Source organism: Camelus ferus, chromosome 3, assembly GCF_009834535.1.
Source record: "Camelus ferus isolate YT-003-E chromosome 3, BCGSAC_Cfer_1.0, whole genome shotgun sequence".
Taxonomy (NCBI): domain Eukaryota; kingdom Metazoa; phylum Chordata; class Mammalia; order Artiodactyla; family Camelidae; genus Camelus; species Camelus ferus.
This window is the reverse complement of record NC_045698.1, coordinates 60,167,720-60,194,484: the sequence shown is the minus strand read 5'-3', so window position 1 is coordinate 60,194,484 and position 26,765 is coordinate 60,167,720. Positions and strand designations below refer to the sequence as shown.

The 26,765-nt window shown below is 35.2% G+C and overlaps 1 long non-coding RNA gene across 1 annotated transcript; it reads right to left on the bottom strand.

Moving 5' to 3' along the window:
• Positions 1 to 709: 709 nt before the first annotated feature.
• LOC116662229 lies at positions 710 to 8,805 on the bottom strand. Its single transcript, XR_004318246.1, has 3 exons — positions 8,649 to 8,805; positions 4,858 to 4,949; positions 710 to 2,697 (listed from the first exon to the last, which is right to left on the bottom strand). It is a non-coding gene; the product is annotated as an uncharacterized LOC116662229 (long non-coding RNA).
• Positions 8,806 to 26,765: the final 17,960 nt, after the last annotated feature.

The following is a 26,765-nucleotide window of genomic DNA, read 5'->3' as shown; positions in this document are numbered from 1 at the left end:
AATCAGAGCCAGGCTGAGGACTTAGGTCTCCTGGCTTCCAGGGTGCTGATTAATTGTGTTTATTCCAGAGACAATTTCTGGGGCAAATTCACTGTTCTTCTCTGTTGGGGGGCGTATTTTCACATGAGCACGTTGTTTTCTGATGATGTTCACCACACTTACATGTGAAAATGTGCATGTGCACACATATACAGGTCGTTAATTAAATTCCAACTACTTCTGAAAATGTTCTGAGGCAGTTAGATCACAGTTGTGGATATGTGAGGACAGATTTGTGGGTAGCAGAAAGTCTAAACTTGCTGACAAATGGAAGATGATATTGATGAGCAATGATATTTTTGTTCGGTGAAGATACTAGATATTCCCTGATTCTACGGGAAAATACCAGTGAGAGAATTTTGATGAGGCATTTCGAACATATTATCTGGGAAAATGTATATGAATTTGATACATTTCATGTCCTGTGGGCAGAATTTTTAACACTCTCAAATGCTCCCCATTTTTATGTACCAGGCCAGATCAACTTTCAACAGTTTAGGCCCAGATATGATTAAGGAAAAAAAGTTTCCTGAGATGTTCAGGAGTGTAGAAAGGAGCTACGGATATTTTCAACAAAAGAGTTCAATTTCTTTGAGCTCTGTATCAGAGAAGAGAGTAATGTCAAATATCTTCACAGGGTTTTCTAACAATCTTGTATGGCAGAGAATTGTAGAATACTTTTAATTGCTCTATCTCTCTTTTTTTTTTTTTTTCACATGGAATCAGCCTATATAACATCAAAAATCTTCTAATCTAGACTTTTATAAATTAATTTTTTTCTCCTTAGGAGATAGGGGAATTCACATTTTATTTGTCAATTATTTTGAGGATTTCTGAGAAAACTTTTTGTGTTTCTGTTAGTACATTTTAGCTGTCTTCAGGTAACTGAATGCCACCCTGACTGTAGCAACTTATGTTTTCCTAAAGAGCAGGCATCATGGGGTTTTCTCAGAGAATGTTCACCTCTTGGAATACTTTTCTTTCACTTCATAGTTTAAGTGGTCAGCATCCTTCTTGTGTCATAGAGCATTTGTCCCACACCAAATTCTCACTAAACACTTGTGAAATGAATAAGCTTTGTTGAATTCTTTTCATCAAGCCAACTGATTGCTTCCTTTTGACTGAAAATCAACAGTTACTGTGAACACACCAATGAGTTATATATCCACTGTGCAGTCCGTCCTTGTATGTATTGCCCTGTGGATACTAGGGGGAAATGACCTTCATTGTAATACTTATGCTAATGCTCTTGACTGTTATCATCATTATCATCAGAGGAGTCACAGCAGCATTATTTAGAGACGTACACTAGAGGGTGGTGTTTTACCTGGACAGTAAACTTATCAATGCATTGGCTTTGAGGAAGAATGAGAAATGTCTCCAGAAAATGTTCCCCGTGTTTAATGTTACATAATTCTCAGCACATATGCCCCATTAACAAAGTTGATAAACCCCAGGGAATGGAAGCAGAGACTGAGTCACTTGGCGGCCTTGCTATCCCATTTCTTCAACACATTCCTGTAGGTGTCTGGTTTTCCTGAGCTCCACATGCAGAGTGTCACTTGAAAACCAACACTGATCACTGGGTGAGAATATATTTGACTCTAACTACAGGGAATTGGAAAGCAAGTGAGGCAAATAGTGAACGTGGGTAAAGCTGTTCCACTCGCTACTTCAATTTTTAACCCTCCTGAATCACTTATGTGTATGTCCACGGCTGACCTGAGAAGAACAACAGAAACCATCAGTAGTGGAGGAGAAAGTTATTTCTGGAGAACGCATGTTTCTTTGCCTCCTCCCCTCTAGTTTTCACTTAGTTCCAAAAAAAAAAAAAAAAAAAGAAAGAAAGAAAGAAGGAAAATTTCTAATCTAGTGCAGCACATCTTTCATAATATGTTGCATGGTATGATCAAAATGTTGCTGTAAGCTTTCCCCCTCAGTAGACATTAGTGTTAGTGATAGGTTAATTCATTTTGCTTCCAGCTCTTGCTTTCATCTTTGTTTCTCTCAGTTGACTTTTCTGATATTGGTACAATCTTTGCTCACATCATGAACGTTACTGTGGTTTCTCATGACAAATGTCCAAATTTTCATAGCCTTTTACCTGGACAAGTTAATACATGAAGGAGGCAAAAATCTCAAATTTATTGCTCTCAAATTTCCCTTCAAAAGAAATTTGTTCTTCCCACTCTGACCAGTGGAAATTTCTTTATAACACAAACAAGTTTTCATCTGATGTTGCAAGTTTTCAGACTTAAATTCTTTATTATTCTTGACCACTATCTGATTCAGAAAGACTGTTGGAATCCAGATCTCCTGGAGTAAATTTTAAAAGCACAATTTCATATGATCAAATTAAAGTTGAATTGACTGGTTCCTATTAAAGTTAAACCCTGTCCAACTCTGCCAAACTCTCTATTGAAGCTAGGTACACACTTTCCTTCAAATGTTCCTTAGCATTTGGCTCTGCTGTTTCCATGCTCCCCTTTCTTCAGTGATACGATAACATTGCAATAATACTTAAATGCTGACACAACAGAAAACCTTGCCAGTTTGGCTCTCAACCTTGGCAAGCTTTTTGTTACAGTTGCAACCGGCTTACTCCTTGAGTCGCACAAAACTTCCAGAGCTCCTCCACAGCATGTCTTATAAAGAGGGCTAAAAGGAAAAGTATGAGAGATGTTAATTTTAGACAGAGAATAGTAAATAGGACAATAAATAAAAGCTCTGTTTTGGCACACTGGAACTTTCTTTTTTCCCCTTTGAAATGTGTGATTCCTTTTCCCAAATGTTGCACTAAATTTATTTTTAAAGGTGTCATCTATTTCCATTCCAGTGCTATGTCATCTATAATTTAAATTTATGAGATAAATCTTGAGGTTCACCAGTGGAGCAGCTGGAGAATTCGAGCCACTTTGCCATTGAAAATGCAGATTTGCTGAAGGTTTTTGTGTCTGACAAGCCCCGTTGAAAGCACCTCATTCCCTTTCCTGACAAGTATCCATCAACATGTAATATTTATTCTTCTGTTTGAGTTTCCCTACAAATAATTGGCGGTCCCTCAGCAAGAAGACATTTTTCTGCTGAGGCAGCACCACCTGTATGGCTTCACCAGGCCAAGAACAAATGCTCTGAAAAGAAAGCTTTCCTAGAACTGATGGATAGAATGAATGAGGGATATTTACTAAAAGGAGGGAAAACTGAATCTGCTCCTTTAGATGCACCATCATTTTTAGTTCTCCAATCTTCTTTCTGTCATCATTGGAATAGCAATAGAATGTTCATTCATTCATTTTATGGCTGATAAGAAAAATACTCTTGTTGACTTGTCTTCTACTCCCCCTTTTTTTCTTTATATCTAGATATAGGTATCTATATTTTTGAGATTTTTAACCTCATAATTATTATCTTCTCTGGACTCCATCTATGGGCTTGTATCAATTGCCATTTTTAGCATCCAGCAATCATGAAAACTTTACAACCAGCAATAGTTATTGTAATAGCAAGTTAGATCGACCATGGCCTTCTTATTGTTGTGACCTCCAGTTTTCATGCAGCCCCCAGACCTAGATCCCCTTTGTTAGGAAAGGAGGTGTTCTTAAAGAATTATGCTTCTATGAAATGTGCATGGTTTGCATTCATAAAGAGAAAAGTGTGACAGGTAAATGAAAAAATAAACAAGTTGATACACTGATTTTTTTTAAATAAAGGGCAAACTAGAGACTTATCTTAATTTCTATTGCAGGAGTTTTCAAACTTTGAGCATCAAAATTGGTAACTATGGGCTACACATTGTGCTTCATTACCAAAAGTAAGCAGTAGTTGTTTTCTCTTAGTTTTAAGGAAAGTAATCAAACTGCTATCTATCATTTCTCCCATTTTTAGTGTTAATCTCATGGTTGTTTTTCAGTATTTGATATTTACTCATATTCTAGTGAGCCAAATGAATGAACAAGTAAAGGAGGGATATTAAAGTACAAACACACCAATGCCTGCATAAATACCAGCTTTTGGTGAATGTACACCAGTCTTCTTGTTACTTTGCATCCTGTGCATTTAATTTAAACTTAACATTAAGTAAAATCTCCTATGTTACACACCAACATTTATGCTGGATTACTCTGAGATGGGAGTGATTAATAGCAGACTTTCACAAAGTTACCCCATAATTTCTGAGGGTTGTACTATCAAAGGAAGTCTGCGAACTACCATCCGATGTGCTTCGCTCATTTTTTTAAAAATAATTTTTCAACCTAAGGAAAATAACCTGATTAGATGGAATAGATATAGTGAAAATCCAAGAGACTATGCATTTTAGTTCATCATTTTATTGACAATTACTTTTTAAAAAATGTATCCACATAATGTGTTTGCAATAAATATTTCCTGATTATCTTAGTGGTCATGTGACAAATTGGTACTCAAACTTAAGATTAGAGTCCTAAGTTTTTAAAAGATTTATTTTAAATAAAGTAGTTCAGGGTAAGTTAAAAATACCTGGTGTAACACCTTCCCTCACAAAAATTACAATCTATATAGAAGGCATATAGCCTGTAAATAATTTACAGGTCAGTTCAGGTATTGTAAAACTCACAGGGCCCAGGAAGGGAAAACAAGGCCAGTTTGGGATTATATTAAAGAGACTACTGAATCAGCACAGTGCCATCATTGATGAATTCTTTCCCTAGATTAGTCTTGGAATCAGGAAACCCGAGTTTCCTATTTGTTCACATTCTAGCTGAGTTCCCTTGCTTAATTTGCTAACCTTTTCCCGAACTTTCATTCCTTCCTTCATCAGAGATGACTAATACTGCTTACCTCTAATTATTTTCTAAGGACTAAGTAGTTGATCAGCTTCTTGATAAACTGTAAATTGTGATAAGCATAAAGATATCTTCATGATCATTTTTCTGTGCCAGGAAAAGAAAAAAAACAGAACACCTAGTTGAGGATCAAGCTATCATAATGATAAAATAATTGCACTGATATTTATTGAGGTTTTTTTTTTTTTCATGTGTGTGTGGGGGGTGGGGAGGGGCAGAAATAGTTCTCAGTTCAATGTGTTTTTGCTCATTTAATTTATATAACACCCTTCATTCATGGGTAAACATGACCTAAAAAGATAGCAATACAAAGATGTATAACAGTATAAAAAATAGGTACCACATGCCATTTATTAATGCCAAATTGAATTGTTATTCATCAATGCCAAATTCTGAGCGCTAAACTCAGTATTCAGAAGATGAAACTTGTGAATTCTGAGTAAGAAAAGAATGAACTGTGAAGGTTGAGAATGACTTCATGGGAGGGCTTGGATATAATCTGAACTTTCAAAAATGGGAAGGATAATTGAGAGGAAGGAAGAGAGTATTCTAATCCTAGGGAACAGAAGAGCATGGTATGCAGCAAATGAAATATCCTTCATGACCCAAGAAATATACATGTGCCCCAGATGTGATGTGTGTTAAAAATGACTTTCAATTTATTTATCTACAATCAGGGCGTGGAGTTGCTCATTTGCCTCTAGGCAGCATCGCTGACTATTGTTACATGTTTAGCAACCCTACATCTTAATGCTCTCTCCATTGCCCTTTAAGACATTTGAATTTTCAGCCCCTTGCATGAAACAAGAACAGGTTTAAAATAGACAAGAGGAAAGGGGAAGATCAAAAGCAATCACCTCCCAAGGGTTACAAATAAAGGGCTGGTGGAATGAGATGCAAAGAATGCTTTAATAGATATTATAATAAAAAGCAAAAGTATCTTAAAATATGAAATCATGAGGTCATGAAGACTTTTTGATCCTTTTGAGAGGACTTGAAGTAGCTTTAGGGTCTTTAAGTTATTTGTGGTTGGTGGAATTATCCCCAGTTGATAAGTGAGCAAACTGAGTCAAGAAGGTTGTAACTTGCCCAGAGTCATGTTGCTAATAAGTGGTGGCTTAAGGATTTACATACTACCTGTTTATGTGTCATGTGTCAGGTTACTGATAGGCACTACCATATATTTTCTCCTTAAATCCTCATAATAAGTTTGTGTGTGTGGTATTAATACTCCCGCTTTTGCAAAGGTTTTTTTTTTACTACACATTTCAGATTGAGACTGGGGCCTCCATAGCGTGGTACATTCCAATAATCCCAAATTTTAGACCCTCAGGACAGACACTTTTGCTCTCCCATATCAGCAGCATCAAAATCTCAAATCTAAGAAACTCAGTGGCACAAGAGGCTCACCATCCCTTTATTTTGATGTGGTTTTTTTAATACCTAGCTAAGGCCATAGGTCACTCAGCCCCCTACTTGTGGTGGAAAACCTCATGTACAGTAGGTACCAAGAGAAAACTTCAGAGTTATCTTAACTCTACATTTTAAAAATTAATTTAAAGAATATCTTTGAAAGATATGAATAGTCACATTGCCTGCTTTAAGTAAGAAAAGTAGACCAAGACTGTAATTCCACACCTGCTCTGGCCAGCCGTGGCCTCTTGTGGCTTAGAGAAATGACTCAACTTTTCTTAAGCCTATTTTGAATCCCTGAGACAGAAACCTTCTGAATGAAATAAGTCTTGCAGTTGATACCCTGCTTCAAATCTACTTGGTGCCTCAAACAGCAGGGTGTCTAGAAATACTAGTCTCTGCTATGAGAGCAGAAATCTTAAAGAGCCATGCAAATTGGATCCACCCGGTCTTTAACTTGGGCCAATTCTTCCACAGTATGTGCAGACACATTCTGAGTTGACTTGACTGCATAATAGAGATAATTATAAGCACTTACTTATCTCACAGGGGTCTACTGAAGATTAATTAGTTAATGTTGGCAGACCAAAGGTGCAATATATGTGCTAAGTATTATTATTATTACTGTGCCACTTATCTTGAAAGAATGTTGTTTCTGAAGTCATAGTGCCTATGTGCCATCTGCTCACAGCAGCCTTTACCATCTCTCTACTCAGAGACTGAATCCGGTATCTGAATAAATAGATGTGCTCAAAAAAAAATCTATCACACCTCCATCTGTGCTTATGGAATATAAATTCAGACATAGGCAGAAATGCAAATCAATCACAAGTGAAGAGGCTTCTCCATTGCCCAGAGTCACATTTTGAGATGTTGCTCTAATATTCTTGCTTTTCATTTTAGAATCCGCTAACTCACGATGCGAGGCTTCTGTGAAATTCTCTCTTCTGCATCTGAAATAGGGTGACACGTTAGAGGCCTGAACTGCCTTCTCTTTTGTTCCCAGAAAGTTGAAAGAGAAAACTTCCCAGAACACGTTCACTGCTGATCTTTTGCAGAAATTAGCTCCATGATTTTAATGCTTTAGATATTAGTATAATTATCAGAAGCTAATGAGTTTTTAAAGGTTCCTATGTGAAATCATGATTTTGAAACTTCTCTCCTGCCAGAATTATAACTAGGTTACAGACAACATGACATGATCTATGACCCATTTTTACTAATGACTAAAGAATGAAGATACCACTTCTTATGAATAAGCACTCCTTCCCGAACGTGACAGGGAACTGCAACTGTGAGAGCTCTGAAAATCAGAAAGATTAAAACCTCGAACTAAAATTACCCAAATGTTTCACAGATGCCACTATAGTAATATAAATACCATTCTTTGCCTTTGAAAAAGTTATTGGTATCACAATTATCATAGATATTTAATACTCTTCCACAGTAGGTGGCTCAATGGAGTAATTTCTTCCCCCCATCACCCTACTAGCTCTTCCTCAAGTCAGCTGCAGAAAGTAAATTTATCTTCTATCTGAAACTCACCTCACTTGATCCATACACCCAGGATAATTCCAGTAATATTTTTTAGGTTTTTTTTTTTTTTTGTATCCAGTTTGTTCACAAATTTCTCATCAATTCCAAGGGTATTGCTAAAACATCTTTTATGATGGTTATGGAATTAATCAAGTAGGAAATAAACTCTTGTTCATTAAAGCTCCTGTGACCTATTATATGCATAGCCTGATCTCATGGAGGATGCAAGTAACATTTGAATTCAATTCATCTAATCTAAATTATGCATCCACCTTATGAATTGGTTAGGTTTTAGGAATATAAAGAGGAATGAATACCATACCCAGTCTCTTCTCAAGAAGATAAATCTGTAACTAACTATATTAAAATGATAAGTTCCAAACCAGGCAATTTGAGCAAATCTTGAGAGAGCTCAGAAGAGGGAATGATTCATTCTCTGGAGAGTCAGGAAAGAAAGTTTCGGAAGGCTTCAGATGAATGATATTTGAATTGGGCTGTGAAGGATGAAAACAGCATCAGTGGGTGGAAAAGAGAGAGAAGGCATAACTCGGCTGTCCTGACTCTATACTTCGAAACAGACTGACACCTCCTTGAACTATGCTGTCCTATCTTGTTAAAAATGAGCCTTGGATACCATACCATTCACATTTAAAAAAATTTCCTTCTTAGACTCTTGGATTTTACTATTTTACTCCCTTTTCAAATCCCAGATCCCTTGACCTAGTTTTCTGTTACTTGCCCCTACACTTGAAAATAGATGTCTTCACCAATTTTGAACTTTCTGTTGGACATGGCTTTAACTCTTTACAAAAGCACAATGCCCCAGATATCACCTACCTCATGTCCATTCGAAGTTCACATTGGACATCTAGAGGGTACTTGAATATTTTCAGGCGGAGGAAACTATAGGAAAAAGACATGGACAGCAAAGATCAGGATGTGTGTGACAAAAAGCAAGCCATCTGGTGGGGCCAAACCTCTCTGTTCCCTCATGCCTCGGGACATTTGGCAGAATGATGTAACCAGCCCCAAAATAGCAGTGATACTGTGAAATAGCACAGGTAATCCTACCCCAGCAATGCTTTAGCCCATCCCTCAGAAAATACTAATTATAGACAGAGTATGCACACAAATAGGCTTAACTCCCTAAACAACCATGACATCATTTCTTCTTAGAGAACATGGTCTAATCTGTCACTCCTTGAATCTAGATTCTGCACATTTAGGGGTCCAGGTTTCTTAAGCACATCTGGAAAAGTTAAACATTTTATAAATTTTGTGATCATTAATTTGTAATCGTAGAGTGAACACAAAGGTATTCGGTGACTTGAATCTTGGGTATGTTAGAGCTTGGTTGCTTTTGCCAACCCATTTTATTAGTGATGTAATAATGTCCCATCAGATGGGGAGTCAAGGTTGCAGTTAGATTTGCTGATCTTTAATGGTACTTGCATTATCAGATAGACTAAGAGTCTGAAACCCATATGCCCCCTCAGGAATAAGAATGTGATGGAGTAGGGCTAGCTTAGAAGGCTTGCAGCAAGACAACTTATGCAGTGTCTTCTCTGTAGACTAAAAAAGGGAGTCTGGACTTAGGGCTGTAAATTTGGCACTGTCCATGAGTTCTAAATTGACTTTAAAATGAATGAGGTAATGGAATACTCAGACAGAAGGCTCATCCATTATAGAAATACACCTTAAATTGGTCCTTCTTTTGGTAAAGGCTAAGGAATACTTCTAGTTAAAACTTGGCAAGTTATTTGCTTACCAGGTCTTGCTGGGATTTGAATTAACTGTCACAGTGATAAAATTTTCCTAGAAACTAAATGAAAAAGCCAACATAAATGTTACAGAAAGCCTTCAAAAATTTCAGAATTAACTGTTTGATCTAGTTAGCACCTCTAGTTCTGTTGGTATAGTCCATTTAAAACAGCTTTCTATAAGGGAATAAAGAGTGAAATTGAAGCAAATTACACATATGGCATGGGCTATCTATTTATGTAATGGAAGAAGAGACAGAAAACAGAGAAAGAAGGAAATTGGAAGAAAAGAGATAGTGCTAAGAAACAAATAAAATGCTCCTTTAGCAGACCCTAAAGATTCTCAATCAGGTCATTAAGAACAACAACAAATTAAAGAGTGTTTAAAAAACATTCAGAACGCATCCAGTTGAATATAACCCACATGCCTCTTTGAGCTTTTCATGTTGGTCAGGAGTTGCTTAGTGAATTGAGACTCTATTAAGTTGCATGTGGTTTCCATTCTCTTATTTTTATAGCTTTCTGGAATTTACTTTGGATCTTTTGGGACCTGTAACCATTTTCTGGCCTGAAGATGCTGTTGTAAAAAATACCACAAAGATGATCTCTTTTGTATAGCCATCCCATCACACTAAAATCCTGGAATCTTTATTCAACATTGATATGTCATAATTTAATCCTCACAACTAACTTATAAAGTTGTTACTCATATCTCTATTTTGTCACTCATTTGAGGCTTTTAAAGACTGAATAACTTGGCCAAGTAAGTGGTACAGCAGCTTCAGACCCAGATTGTCTGAATATAATTCCTGTACTCTTTCCTCTAGATCACATACATGCTATTAAGTTCTTATAGCTTCATTTATATGTAGGAATCTTTTTGCAGTTGCATTATTAGAATTTTAAAAGATTACATTGATCATTGAACATCTCTTTGCCTTCCCTTGACCCCAAGGATCATGTTTGCCTTGAGGGGACAAATACTAAGGTGTAAAGTTATGACATGAAATTTTGTTATTAAACTTTTAGTATTGTAAAATTTATTGGTCACTGTCAAATCATGAAAATTTAAAGACAAAGTAATGCTTACTTTAACTTCCAGGTTTTAATTTTTCTTATGTTTTAAATTCAGAAAGGTATGTGTGTGCGTGTGTGTGCGTGCGTATGCAAATAAATGTGCAAAAAATTCCAAACAGTAAAGAAGTTATAATAGCAACTCTTCCTCCCTTGCTCTGCATCCCCAATTTTCAGGTTAAAATTTTTGTGTATATTTTGAGAAAAATTTTATGTGTACATGCAGACATAAAATGTTTCTCTCCTTTTTAACATTTTATTTTGGTGGTATATGCATTATTAAGTCTGTAGCTTCCCTTGCTATTCACAATTGCAGAGTATTTCATTTATGGGTAGATTGAAATTGATTTAACCCACTTATTACTGCTTGACATACAGAGATTTTTTTTCAGACTTGTGTTCATCCTAAATATGCTGCAATAAACATCATTGTTCTTATTTCTTTGTTTATAGATGCATATATACATGCTGGATAAATGCCTTGAAGTGGCTTTACTGTGTCAAAGGCTTGTTTGAGTTTATGATTAGATATGTCTGACTGAATTTTCCTTCTATATGTGCCTATTTTCTAGTTCAGTTATAATTCATAAAAATTTACATGCATTTATTATAAGTATGAATTATCATATTTAATAAGCTTTATAAAATATTTTTAAAATTCTTCAAGTTGTGAGGTTTGGGGCATAGGATATTTTAATTTTTATGCAGTCAAATTTATTAATATTTTCTAATGCTTCTGAATGGTTACTCTTATTTAGACAGAGTATTTTCATATCAAAACTGTTTTAATGTAATTTTTAGTACTTATAAACTTTTACTTATACATTTAAATCTTTGATATATATAGAATTTATTGGGGTCTGCTCTTGAGGCGATAACCAGCTTTTTTTTTTATGGCTAGCTTGTTAATTGGGACACCAACATCGTCTATTAAGAAAGCTATTTTTTTTCACTGATTTGAAAAGCCAACTTTATCATACAGCAAATTCTCTATGTATTTCTGTTTATTTCTTGTCTTCCTTTTTCATTTAATTGATCAGTCTGCTTATTCAGACACTAGTATCACTTAGTCGTATTGAAATATATTTCACTGTCTTACCAAGGTATTCTCCTTTACTACTTTTTATTTTTTCAGAAACACTGCCAATTTTTTCATGTTTATTTTTACATAAGAAATTTAGAATCAGCTAGCTATTTCCAAAAATAATACTTTTGGTATTTTATTTGGATCATGTGAAATCTGTAGATTAATTTAGTTTGAACTTACATTTTTAAAATACTAAGTCTTTCTGTGCAGGAATAAGTTTTGTCTTTTTTTTCCTTTTGAAGTTTAGAAATACATATCCTTTAGTAGAGTTAATTTTTTTTTCATATTTTGTGACTACATACCTAGATATGTGTTATTATTTTAAAAATGAGATTCTTATTTCTCTATATTTTAAAGCTGGGTATATTTATTTCCAGAAAAGCAGTACATTTTGATAACTATTTATTTGAATTTTCCCCCCTCTGTAAATTTTTCTATTGCTTTTAATTTTCATTGTTTTAAGTTTTCCAGTTGTAAAATCATCTTAAAGAAAATGTTGTTTTATCCTTTCCAGTAGTTTATATCTCTTATATTTAAGATCACTTTAAGTTTCTAAAAAATTTTAAAGTGCATCGTCTGCTACTTCTAGGATAATATTAAATGCTTAAATAATAGTGTTAATGATAAGCATCCTATTTTATTGTTATAAATTTAATGAGGATGCTTCCAATATTTCACTATTCTCATGGATTTTGCTTTCAGACACATATCAAACAGACTATAAAGTTGTATAAAATACCAATTATTTTATGGAATTTTATTAAGAATTTTAAAAATCAAGATTAGATATTTTTGTTAAATAACTTTTTGCTATTACAGAGATAATCATGTGCTTTTATTTTCTTACTGTTTAATATTTTAATATACATTGATAGATTTTATATAAGGTTGTTTTTATTTATATTTCTTGAATAAACCTTAATCATGTTACGTCCTTCTAATATTCTGAGAATTTCCTCCTTTTGTTTTGTATACAAAAATAGTATGGGGCTATACTTTTTTCCCTGTTAAAACATTAGTTTTACATTGGCTTCATAAAGGAATTTGGAAGCTGTATGTTTTTGTGCTTTCTAGAATATTTTAAATTGCTTTATATTTTCTATTCCTTAGGGCATGGTTAGAATTCATCACTAAAACTCTGTATTAGGAAAGGTTTGGCTTATTTAGGAATAGGAATGAATAAATATTTTTCTTAATTTTTCCCCCAAGAAAACTGGAAAATTTATCATCCTCTAATTTGACTTCTGTTGTCTTTAGGACCAATTTTGCTATTTCTGTTACTGTAATAAAGCATTCATTCTATTCAGACTTTCAAATTTATCTTCAGGTGTGACAAGTATTTTCTAATACTTAGTTTTATTTTCTCTGCATCTGTATTTGCTAACAAATTCTATTTTTTTCCATTTTATTTATTATATGTGCTTTCTCCTTATCTTATTTTTCCAAGATCATTTTATATATACACACATACACGTAAATACATACACTCACAGGGACATGCATACATATATTTAGTTTCATATATATATATATATAGTGGTATATAACATGTGTATAATAATAGTATGTATATATAATATGTAGTCACTAACACATTCAGTTTTTCTTTTTTATTATATTTGCTTTCCCTCTGATATTCTTCAATATTAACTACATACATGTATATTTAGTATATGCATATATTAATAATATATATTCAGTTATATATGATACATATTTATATGCACACACACCAATTAGTGAGTTCGCTGTTTTACTTTTTTCATTTTCCAATCTATTAATTTTGCATTTATCACTAGTAATTCCTTCCTCTTGCTTTCCTTAATTTTATGTTGTTGCAACTTTTTAAATTTCCTTAGTAGAATATTTTATTAAATTATTTCATCCTTGGTTGTTGAGAAAGATAATTATTAAAACCTATAAATTTTCATTTGAGCAAAATATTAGTTAATTTTCATAGATTCTGATGTATAATAACTTGTTTATGCTATTTTCTTGATATTCTACATTTTTGCTTAATTTTTTTGCATTAGTTGCTGAACATAGAACTGCTAAATCTTTAAGTAATTGGTATATTAGTTTTTCCTCTTTTGTTACTGTAATTGTAGTGCATTATAAGCAGACAATTTTTCTAAAAATTAATCTTTTAAAAAATCACTTTCAGTTTTCTTTATAACCTAATCTGTATGCTATTTTACACGTGAAGATTGATGTATTTTATTAGGAATGTCTGTATACATTTATTTGGTCACTTGAACCAAATCAAAGATCAAGTTAAAAATGCTGTGCTGCTATTATATATCTTCTATTTTCACTGACGTGCCTGTTTTAACTGCTTTAGTGTTCTTTCTCCTTGATTTCAGCTAGTACTAATATCACACATTTTGCTTTCTTTTTTGTTAGTATTTTCTTCATATATCTTTGCCTTCTCATTTCTTGTATTACTTTAAAGCCACAGTATTTTAAAACTTTAATTTGCTGTGGGATCAGCTTTCCTTGATGATCAAATTAGATAATCTCTTATTTTATTCTGTTTACCTTCATTGATATGAGACATACGATTCATCTTTGTACTATATCTGATTTATATTTCATGTTCCCTTATTTTCAGTCTTTTGCTGAGCAGTCTGTATTTTATTGTGCTTTTTTTGTGTGTTATTATTTGGAATGTGTATTGACTTTTAAGTTCTTGTAATTTAACTATACTGAAAGGTGTTTCTTAATTTATTAACTTTAGAAAATTCACTGAATTTCTACATCAGAAGCTAAAATTAGCTCACTTTTGTTAGTCTCACCTTCATATATATATATATATGTAGTAGTTTTGGTTGATTTTATGATTATTTTTAACTTTTATTGGCAGAATTTATTTTATAAAATTAAACAATTTTCTGTTGAGTTCTCACCTGGGAAATAACTGTGCAGTCACTTCATCAAACTTCCCCTCTCAGTTCTCAATCTCTCGGTTTTGTTTATATTATTATACAACTGACATATAATAATAGTAATACCCACATTTCTTTATCATTTCACTGTGAATGGGATCAGTGCTCACCGTTACCATATTCTATCTCAAGTTTTCATTCCTAGTCTTTATTTTGACTCACCTCTGTCAGACTGGAGTTCATGATTAAGTAGTTCTTGAGTGTGCTTGAATGGGGATTGTATAGCCTGGGCTCTGTGTAATTTGTCTCTTGCCTTAATTATTAAAAGACAATTTATTGGGGAATAAAAAAATTAGGCTGCCTTTTCTTACCCTCAACAATTTTCTCTCAGCTTTTTTTTTTCTCTAATTAGTTATATATTTTATTTGTGTTGTCTGACTAGGATTAGTTCTTTATACTTGAAGTCCATCTCTGCTTCAGGATGTGTTACGATGTTCTTTGATCCATGTCACTCTTTTCTTTATGATAGAATTTAAAATTTTAATACACAAATTCAGATCTTTAGTATTTCAGTGTTTCAGAGGTCTTTTTAAGAAACTTAGTTATTTTCTTAGAAATATGAACTATATATGTTTATGCATGATATGCACTTATATATAGAATTTATCTCTGCTATCTTTTATATGTAAACATTTCTTTTCCCCATTCAATTATTTTGTATTTATTCAAGTTGCTCTATCGTATGACCCATTGTGTTTTCCACATCATCTCAACATTTTGTTCTTTTGATGTGCCTTTATTTACAAAATGATTTAGCTCAAGTTCCATTTATATTTTTAGCATTTAAAATTTTTTTGGTGCCTTCTTTTGCTGTTTCCTTGATTTCATGTATCTCTTCTTTGAATTCTTAAAAAAAAAAAAAAGAAAAAGAAAAACAGTTTTCTTTCTTTAAGCCATGATGAAGAAAGGTTTTTTTCCAAGGCTCTTTATTCTCTTCGATTACACGGATTATCTTCTGATGCCCAATCCCATGGCAGTCTCCTTCTGAATATTATCGCTGTTAAGTAGGGGCAGCTCACATGATTCAGCTTTTTCGTCGTGACATATGAATAAAGGGAAAGGAGGCTTGATGAACTAGGGGATTTACTGCTTCAACTTGGATATTTTTATTGTAAGCTCTACTGGGACGTCTGCCTTATTGAAATAACTCTACAGCGGGAACAGTATTTTTTCTGTTTTATGCTGAGCAAAATATCTGCATGGTTCTCAGTGATGCATGCTGAGGAATATTTGTGCAGTCATGTGCCTTGTTCATCCAAGAATAGAAATGATCTCAGCTGGAGGCATCATGGTGTAGTGGTTACAGGCACAGGCTTTAAGCACCAGATAGCCTTCCTGGGTTAAATCTTCACTTAACAGCTCCATGCTATTGAAGAAGTAGACTTTCCTCTGTGAGCTGCTCACCTGTATCTGCTTCACAGACTTATTGTGAATATCAGTGACATAATGTGTTTAGGGCACTTGGTACATAATAAGCACTCAATTAGACTTCACTAACACTATTATCAAGACATAGTTTACTTAATGCTGAGGACTTCTTGGGTTCAAACACCAGCTCTGCAACTTACTAGCTGTCTAACATTGTGTAATTTAATTAAACTTTCTGAACCTTTGCTTCTTCGTATGCAGTATTAATACCTACTTCATAGAGTACAGTGGAGGCTTTATACAGTATGTGGCATATAGTAGGGACTCAGTAGCTTTATTGACAATCACAGCCCTTTAATCCACAGGAGAGCTTAATTTGGCATAGAATCAGAGTATATTTTAATCTTGAACCATTCATGAGCATTAAATAATGCCTGAACATATGTTCTCAAGGTGTTTATGACATGTGAGCATTCACCCCAGTATCTAGCACACTAATAACTGAGTAAATGACTATAGAATGAATAAATATATTAATAGAAGGAGTGATGTGACATTGGTACCAAGTCCCCCCAGACCCTCTTTTATATTGTGAAAAGGAAACTGAGTTCAATTTTTCAAGGTTTCCTATTTGATGATCTGATCTTATTTATCCTATCTTTGTTTTCAGCAACTTGTTTTTCTTTCTGTTTCCGTTTTAGCAATACCAGTTATCTACAGGAATATAGCATGGATTGATAGGAACTTGAAGTCCTCTGAATTCCAATATAAAGATTATTGTTATCTCCTAGGATCAATCCTCTAATTCAGCTTTAATACTGTTAAGGATTGCCTTAATTACAGCCCATCTAGGTAGGTTAAATGGTTCACAATATTTGCTTAAAACATTAGCCCGATACGGAGAACTTTCAGTTTCATATTTTCCACTTTATTCGACTCATCTTTATTTGTTTGCAGTCACTGATGTAACCTTAGTTTAATACAAAAGTGGCTTTACGTCTCCTAACAGTGGTCATGCTTCGTTTCCCCAGCTGTGATAGTATGGCCGGTCTGTGCGTAATTCTTGTTTAACCAGCTTACTGCAGCTATTCTCCTTATTATTGTTATCATTACTGTTCACTGAGTGCTGAAAGCCTATTCAATACTTACAAATACATAAATGAAGTGTAGCTTCTGCCCTGGCAGCTCCTATCCGGGATGCTACAACTGATACCACAGAAAAAGAAAGAAATAGAGTAAGAATACAATGAATTTCGGTCGTCCAGGGTTAACACCCTTTCATACTCAGTTGGTGTTATTTCTGAGTACCTCTCTTGGACTGCATCAAGTTCTTTGAGGAATATAAAAAGTAAAGGGCATATGGAAAAATTTGCAATTTAGTTTGGGAAACCAAATACGTGTTTACACTATGACTACACAAAAATTACCGGGTTCCCTGTGCTAGTCAATAAATATGCATTGAGCCTCTACTAAATGCTAGGAACGAAGGCAGAGGCTCAGCATACAGAAATGGTTAAGACATTGTCTCTTTGATTTCAAAGAACTATGAGTTTGATGAGAGAGAACATGTCACTTGATACTACTACTGCTGCCGCCGCCACTGTTAGTACTACTACAAGCTGAGGTTTATTGCAGAGTTCCTTCATGGGCAGCTACCCTTTTACATGCATTTCATTTTCTAACCCACATAATTCCCAAAATAACTCTGCTGAGTATGTTATCCTCATTTTACAGATGAGGAAACTAAGGCACAAAGTGTTGAGGTAACTTACTCCAGGTCATCTAATGAGTAAGATAAACCATGTATATAGGACTAATGAAATCAAAGTGAAGGTGAGATAATGAAGGTTAGGAATTAGGAAAGTGGTTTTGAAAGAGCTTAATTTTTAGCACAATCTCAAGGGAATCATAAGATAAGGACTTTCCAGGTGGGAGGAGGGCAGCTGTCAGTGTAGTGTGAAGAGGCATGGAGAAGAATGAACAGGTTGAGGGGTAAAGGGAAACAGGACTTGGTTTTGGTCAAGATTTTAAAGGAATCATGAATGAAATTCTTCTGAAAAGTCAAGAGAGAAACCTGAGTAAAATAAACTAAGATAACATCTTCTCCCCACTGAAGTGTTCCCTGCCTATTTTGGAGAAACTTGGGCTGAATGTCCAGGCAACATTTGAGAAGTGACCTGACAGAACTAAAAGCTCTGTTGTTTTCCTAGTGTCTGATAGTGCCACAGAGTCACTATTCAGAGCTGGGACGTTCTTTTCGGACTATCACTCTTAATACTGCAGACAACATGAGAAAGAACACAGAACCAAGCTGTTATCTCTATTGACACTTAGTGCCCATTAACTCATTTGTGAGTTTATTGGCTCACTTAAGTTAATAGATCTCAGTGACAGAATGCTAAGCAGGGCAAGTGATTTTAATGGAGGTGAGAGCATATTGTAGGATTGCTAAATCACGGGACGCTAGCTAAGCAATGGAAACTGCAATGTGATGAAAAGTCAGAAAAATTGAAAGGTGAAGCAAAAGGCTGAGGGTGAGTCCCGCCAATTTTGTGAGTTTGCCTAGAGCTGGCCCTGAGAAAAGAAAGGACAGATCTTTCAGTAATGTGCATCATTAGTAGGGCAGAAAGTGAAAGAGGTATTACTCCTGAGTTTTTTATAGAAGATTCTTCTGCGGTGGTGTGCCGTGGCCAGCTGATAACAGTTTATGAGAACCAGTTGTTAATTTTACAGAAACTGTGGGAGCCAGTTCATAAACTGTTGCTAGATTAAAGTTTACATGGTGGGAGTATTTACACCATGGAAAGTGGCAAATATTACAAATCAAGCTTTCCACCTTCCCATCTTCCCCAACCCTCCCCTCACCCCCCAAAGCACATACCCCCTTTGTGGTGGATTGAAAGCTAAGGAAGGAAAGTGAAGACATGAGGTTCAATTAGCATGCCATGGACTTTGAATGACAAACTCTTTTTCACTGTGGTAAGAGGAATTAGAGCTGATTCATGGGGGTGAAGAGAGAATACCCTCCTGCCCCATTGTACAGTGGAATCATATCAGGAAACACAAACAGCCTTGCTTGATATTTTTAGTTTCCTGCCTTTCTAAGAATGCATGGTACCATAGAGGCTGTGATTCACAAGAGTGAAGAAGGTACAGTGTCTAGGAAGGATGCGTGGTGGACCTTTAGGGTGCCAGTGGGGAGGGATTTAGAAAGCTGAAACGTGGAGGGCTGTTGTTGATTCAACAGTTTATGAAACCACAGTGGCTGAGGCAATGTAAACTATATTTCCTTGCAAAGTGGTTGCTTCTCCACCTTCCACTTAAATTCTCATTCTTCCAACTCTTCCCCCATTTTGACTTCATTTAGTTTTTGGAATGACTTTAGACCGGGGAGTATCAGGGAAAGGGGGAAAGGAAAGGTTTATAAAAGGCCTCTGAGAAGAACAAAAACAGACTGTTGGGAAAAAAGGTAGTAGGGGAAGAAAAAATGTACCAATACCTTTTAGCATCCAATTAGTAAAGAGCCTTGAAATTTTCAACTTGAGAGGAATAAAGCCACTTAAGCAGATGGGGGAAAATAAAAGTTAGATGAAACTATAAAATATTCCAGTTACTAAACTGAAGAAACTGTTAGTGGAGCTCCTCCTTTCATTTAAACAGCATGAATAAGACTTACTCAATAATAAATTCTTATCCTGCAAGCTGTTTGTAGAGTCAAGGAGCCTATCTCATGCAGGTGTTCCATGTGTGAAGTGCCAAAACAGATAATAGAGGCCCCAGACATACCATATTGTGGTTAGAGGGAATGCTAAACCCAAAGACACAGTAAGAAAAATTAGGGGATTTCAAAACAAAAGTATGTTTGTGCTTTGGTGCTGTTTTAAAGTGATTCTGTTTGTTTTAATCAGTTACACTTTCTGTGTCATAAATTCCATATGTATATTAATTATACTAGTAAAATTTGAGTTTAATTGCAAGGAGAGAGCTTGTGAGTTCTGTGAGAAGATACAGATTTTCCTAAAGGATACAAACTCAACTTCAGGCAGGTCATTACAAATGAAATTTACTGTAGAAATTATTTGCGGAATAGCTTAAGGGCTTGATTTGGCATGCTCATGAATGCAGAGCTCCTGGAGAAGTTATGGAAACTTATAGCTCTGTAAATGCCAGCTGTTGAAGGCAGGCTGCACATGATCTAAGTAGAGGAAGAAAGAAAATGAAGATATGAAAGAGGAAAATAAATGGAAGCACATAGAAATACCAGGCTACATACCTGGTTTCCACAAAAGACTATGGCAAAAAAACAGGTTGGATATTGCTTAGGAGAGATGGGAAACTTTCTTCCCATAATGAGAATGATTAAAGGTATCACTGCTGCCAACATGGGCTTGGAGGCCCAGGGACTTCATTTGTATACCCATCAAGTCAGTCTTGCTCATTGGTACTTCTGCAGCCACTGTTAAGTATACAGGATAAACATACATCTACACATGCACTCATACATTTATACATAAATATATATGCATAGGAGATACATTTCTATGCACATATATGTAACTGAGTATACACATGTATCCATATATATATATACATATATGGATAAAATGGAACATAAATAAAATAGAAAAGAAATGTAAAAACTGCCTTCTGAAACTTAGAGTTTAATTGAGGATACAAGATGCATATACAGAATAATTGCATTACAGCACTTTATAATCTCCCATTTGTTATTCAACTCACTTTAATTTGAGTCCTGCAATACAAGTCATTGAAACAGCTCTGTCTGCATTTGTAGTCAAATATAACATAGTTTTTAAAGTTCTTTTTAGAACTTTCAGCATTGCAACATTTAACTGATCTGCACCATTTGACCTCTCCCCACATTTTGAAACTTTCCTGGCACTAAATTCTCCCATCTCTCCTGATTTCCTTCTCTCTGGGCATTCTTACTCTTCTCCATGGCCTTTTCCCCTTTGTTGGTCTGTTAAAAGGTGAAGCTCTCCAGTAATCTACTCCTGCAACTCTTCATCCACTGGATGTTTTCTCTGGTACCCTTGGCTTTATCATCAAATAGACGTTGATGATTCTAAATCCAGCCTAAACCTCGATCCTAAACTCAGACATTTATATATAACCACCTACCATAGATATCCAACTAAGCTATCTTATACCACTTCAAGATCATCATGTCCACATTGAATTTATAATTTTCCTACCACCTTCAATAAACCTGATCCTCCTGTACTCTTCCCTCTCTTGGCTGGTGACATTCCCATCGTCTCAGAAACCAGAAACCTGAATCATACCTAACTCTACCTACTATCCTGTCATCTCCTATAATGAATCCCCATGAAATCATGTCAATAATAACTCCCAAATAAATTTTCAATTGAATCTTTTTTCTTGACCAGGACCTCTTATTTTCTAGTCTGGTTTTTCTAACAGCCTTCTAAGTGATCTTTCTCTTTTCAAAGTTTTCAACAAATAATTCCTAGATAAATGAGTCCAAAATATGTCTGATTTTATTCCTCCTTTTGAAAATCCTTCAATTTCTTCTAACCACAGGTAGCTAAAGCCCTAAATTCCTGAGCATGGCATAAGAAGCATTTTTTTTAACCTGCCTTCTGGCCGCTTATCCAGCCCCATATCACTACCCTCCCTTTTACTTCATTTACGGTAACTCTGGATGCCTTTGGGACCTGGCTCAGGTGTCATTTCCTTTGGGGAAATTTTCTTCATGTTCTTCCTAAATGCTCTCATGGTACCCAAGAGTTGCCTCTCCCACTGTGCTTGAGTTCCTTGCATTGTACTAATTGGTTTTTCTTGTTTATCTTTCTCACTGTACTTGGGAGCTCTTGGAAGGCAAAGAACATTTCTCATTTGTCTTTGTGTCATTGATAGGGAGTAAAATGTCTGGTATATAACAAATGTCCAGTGTACAAGAAATGTTTTGATAATGATTGAATTTGAGGCTATATGGTACTAAATCTGTTAGGGATTACAGTCGAGTAAGGGAAATTAAATTTTCTTTTTCCTACCCCCAACAAAACTCCAGTGGATTAGACTAATGATTGTTTTATTTCTCTTTCATGTAAAACAAAAAATCCATAGGTAGTTGTTAAGAGCTGGTATGGCAGCCCCACAATGATCAGATTTGGGATCTTCAGTCTTTCCCCTCAATGATTAGCACATGGTTTTTATATTCAAAGGAATTTCATGATCCAGGATGACTGTGGGATTTCCAGCCTCCATATCTCCATTCTGGACAGAAAGAAAGAGGAAGTGGGGAGAGGGCAAAACAGAGTTATGCCCACCTGAATGAAGCCCCTTTTAAGAACGTCCCTGAAAAAGCCTTCCTCTAGTCCTTATTCTTACTTCTCATTGGTTGCCACCATCTGCAAGGCAGGATAGGAAACATGATTCTTTGGGCAGGCATGTTTCCAGTTGGAATAAAATTAGTATCTGTTAGTATAGAAAGAGGAAAAAGTCTATTTTTAGTAGACAAATTTTCATATTGCACAAGTGCCAAAATTAATTGTACTAATGATCAATTCTGTAATAATTGAAAATAATGTAATATTGAAGTGTCCTTGCAAAAAGGAGGATGGGAATGTCTGTAAATGAGCTCTGAGAGGTAGTAAGATTGGAGTAAGCTTAAATGCAGAATGTTATTTCAGAGCAGGAGAACGCTATGAATAAAATTTAGAATTAAAGATTGAGGTTGGTAAGTTTGGAATATTCGTTGTTTGCTATTGGCCTTTACTAGACGCTGAACTCCTTAAAGGAGAAACTATGTCCTAACGATTACAGTTCTCCAGTTTATAACATGCCCTTGACACCTCGTAGATGCTCAGTCAGTGATGTTCTAGAACTGACGTTGTAGATGGGTTAGAGAACATGTTTGGAGAAATTTTTTGAACATACAGAACAAGTTGAACTTAATTCCACACATGAGTGGAGGCACTGGAGAATTTTGAGAGGAATGACACAATGAAAATATTTCCAAGGGACCAATTTTATGATAAAGGTGCTGGAGAAGACCATGGGGAATTTTAGTTTAACTTGAAAAAATGAGGAATTTGAGGAATTTAAGTAGAGAGGAAGTGGTAGATAAGCAAAAACAAGGAATGATTGAAGATATTCTTTGATAGTAATTGTTACGTTTGCCCCCTGATATTACCTTTTCCCTTTCCCTGCTTGATTTTTTTCTATATCAATTATCACCTTCTAATATACTATGTAATTTACTTTATTTTTAAAATAGTATGTCTTTTGTGGCAATAGGAAGCTTTGTGAACTGGCTTGTTGGATTTACAGTGTTGGTAGAACATCCAAGTTAGAGAGAGAGACCGGGGATTGAGAAGTAAGTTCAGAGCTAGAGGTACAGATTTAAGAATTATAAGTACTGGGTTGTTTATTAAAGCTGTGAAGTAGGAGCAGCTATACAGAAAAGATAATGCACAGTGACAGAAGCGGAAGACAAAAGAATATGTAATAAAGAACAGATTTCACGTGATAATGATCAAAAATGTTTGCAACTGTAAAACATTCTTCTCAGGATATAATGCATCTTCAGTGAGCCTTCTTGTTAACAGCAGGCTGTCAGTAAAGTTTGTAGAGAGTCAGATGTTATATAAGGATTTTCAACTCTGCCAGAATTGGCAACCCTAATCCCTGCATTTTTCAAGGGTCAACTGTATATCCTTGGTGAGGTGGATGGCAGCGATGAGAGGTTTCCTGGGCTGCTCCCACTCTGGTTGAAGCTTGTAGCAGTTTCACTTTGGGTTAGTTTTCTCTCATATCCCATAGGTCACAGTGTAACATAATGGCTCCAGATAAAACTCCATATGGGGGTGTGTGTGTGTGTGTGTGTGTCTGTGTCTGTGTCTGTGTCTTTGTCTGTGTGTCTGTGTATAATCTATCTGTCAATCATATTTTCACTGATAAAACTTTATCATTTTCAAATTCAGTTGAATTCTTTATGTGACGGGCATTACTAGTCCCTAGAAAGTCTGTTTCAACCTTGCAAAAATTAAATTTCTCATGTCGTTCTGGAATGCATGAAGAAATTGTAAAAAGCAATGCTGCTGGATAAGACAGATTCAGAGGAAATGAGATGGCCAGATGACCACCATCCTAGGGACTACATCAGTGACATTTCTATGATAAGAAGGTTCTATTTCTTTTTTAAGCTAATAAAAGATCCCTGAGAAAAGATGTCTTTTAGATATGTTTAATTAAGGACCACATTTACTAACTAGCTACGGAGTTAGGAAGAGCAAGAAAAAGTGCAACACTAGGAAAAGAAAGGCCCAAATGATTTGAATATACAACAAATTCATGTCAACAAGTATTTATTGAGAATTTATTTTGTTGCAGTCTTGGTGAGTAAGACTGATGTGTCTTTAGGAAAAAATTGCACAATCAAAGCTTAGATGCAAAATCTTTAAGGCCATTTTGTTAGGAGTTTCTGGTCTCTTCAATGTGTTTTGTCCTTGAAAGAGAAACTAAGGTAGAACGGTGTAGCGCTACCACGCTGTAGTTCTCCTTCTCCTTCTCCTTCCCCTTCTCTTTCTTCTCCTTCTCCTCCTTCTCCTCCTTCTCCTCCTCCTCTTCCTCCTCCTTCTCCTCCTCCTCCTCCTTCTTCTTCTTAATAACCTATGTTTTACTAGTCTCGCTGAGTTTAGGCAAAAATCTTGGTATAATAATGCTGATTCTTAGGGAATAATAACTGTTTTAGTTATATTCTAAAGAGGGAAGGCTTTTGTGCTGTCATTTTGTTCTCAATAAGGATAAAAGTTTAAGCTAAAAATTAAGCTAATAGTGGATGCCCCAGTGGCAGTTTACCTATAAACTTTATTGATCTTGCCCAGTAGATCAGGTAACTTATTGTCTATAAATTATTCACACCTGATTAGAGTAAACTTGTGAATCTTCTTGGAATTTGAATTGAGTCATATTAAATACATTAAATAAGAATCCCTCAGGTTGAGCTCAGGAAATTTACTTCTACTATAAGTTTTGCAGTGAAGACATCTGTAATTCTGTAATTCTAATTCCTAATTGTAATATTTCATAAAGTAGACTTCTGAAAGTTAGAGATTGTAGTAATTACCTCTGGACATCTCTCTGTATTTCCCTCCTAGACCTGGCACATTTTCCGATTTCTATTTAACAAAAGGTCACTCTGTCATCATCTGGTAAAGTAGCCTGGCGCAGAGATTCTGGACGCAAGTTCCAAGCAGAGTTTTATTTGCATTCTTACCTTTGTTTACATTCTGACCCTAGTTTTATTTGCAGAAATTATTTATGAAGCTCTTTTTCTCCTTCGTGCTTGTGAAGCAGCTCTTGGGTCTGTAAGGCACAGAGTACTGTTCTCATCATGCATATATTTAGCACCCTAATCTCTGCAACCAGTTTTAGCTGCTTGTTATACTTTTCTTGACATTTTCTTGTATGGTTTTTGACATCTGCTTGCAAACTCCTGCAGCCTTTTCAATCCTGATATTCACTTGTTTCATCTGATGTTGTTATCATTCTCCTTATATATGCAGATGTGTTGCTCTCCTTCAAGTCTTGTCCCTTCAGTCTTGCTAGAAAGACTGTTCTGGAGACCCACCCCCATCACTTGCTGATTTGTCTGTTTCTTTGCTTGTTTATTGTTATACTATTTTCTGCCTCATACCTCTAGCATCATACTCTGAAAACTAAATGCCTTCAATTGACTTTTTAATGCAATCCATTTGAAAGCATACATACACGAATTGTGCAAAGAATAATATTTCAAAGAAGGTAGTATTTAACATCAGATTTTTCATTGACTCCAACAATATTCATTGCAAAACTCTATTTCACAAGAGCTCGAAAAGCCTCATGAAATGAACACTTGTCAGAAATGATTTTATAAACTTGAGTAATTAGCAACCTAAGGTGCTGTCTCATCACATGGCATCACTTTGTGTCAACAATCATTCTTTCTGATCATCAAAGCTGAATTAATCGTTTATTTACCTCTAATATCATGTAGATCAATGACATTATCTGAGTGTTTGGTAATGAACCTGAGTGTAGCGCAGTGCTTTCTTCGGATCTCTGAATATTTCAAAAGACAGAATCTTTTGTCTGTCTGGAAGTGTGCCACTCTTGTAATGCAATTTATATCTCTGGAAAAGTTGCCTGCAGGGATGCAAGCACACAGCACCCATGATTTCAGGTAAGTTAAAACAGGTCTCAGACCCAGAAATCATCCCCCGTAGTGCCTCAGAGAGTCGTGAAAGTTTAGATCTAATGCTCTACATCTAATTTCTGAAACAAAAGCTCTCTTGCTTCCGTGTTCCAATTATCAGAAGACGCTTGGGTAGTAGTTAATTGGTAAAAATCTGTCAGTGCTGAAGGTGAAGCAGTTAAGGAGCTCAGTATTCATCAATGCCGAATGTGCAATGTATCACACATAATATTTAAGTCAGTAGCTTAACCTCCCTTGTATATTTAATGCAAAATAACCCACCAATGCAGCATTTTGGAGTATTTAGGTAATTCTATATTTGGATTGAGTTTGAATGAGCCGTGACATATTTCTCCTAGTAACACTAATTAAAAAAAAACAACTGTGTACATGATATTGTCCCTATTCAGGTCACTAATAAAAATTGACACATGATATTTAAGTTTTATTTTTAAGGTTACCAGCCATTGGATTATAGGGGTGGTATGAATTATT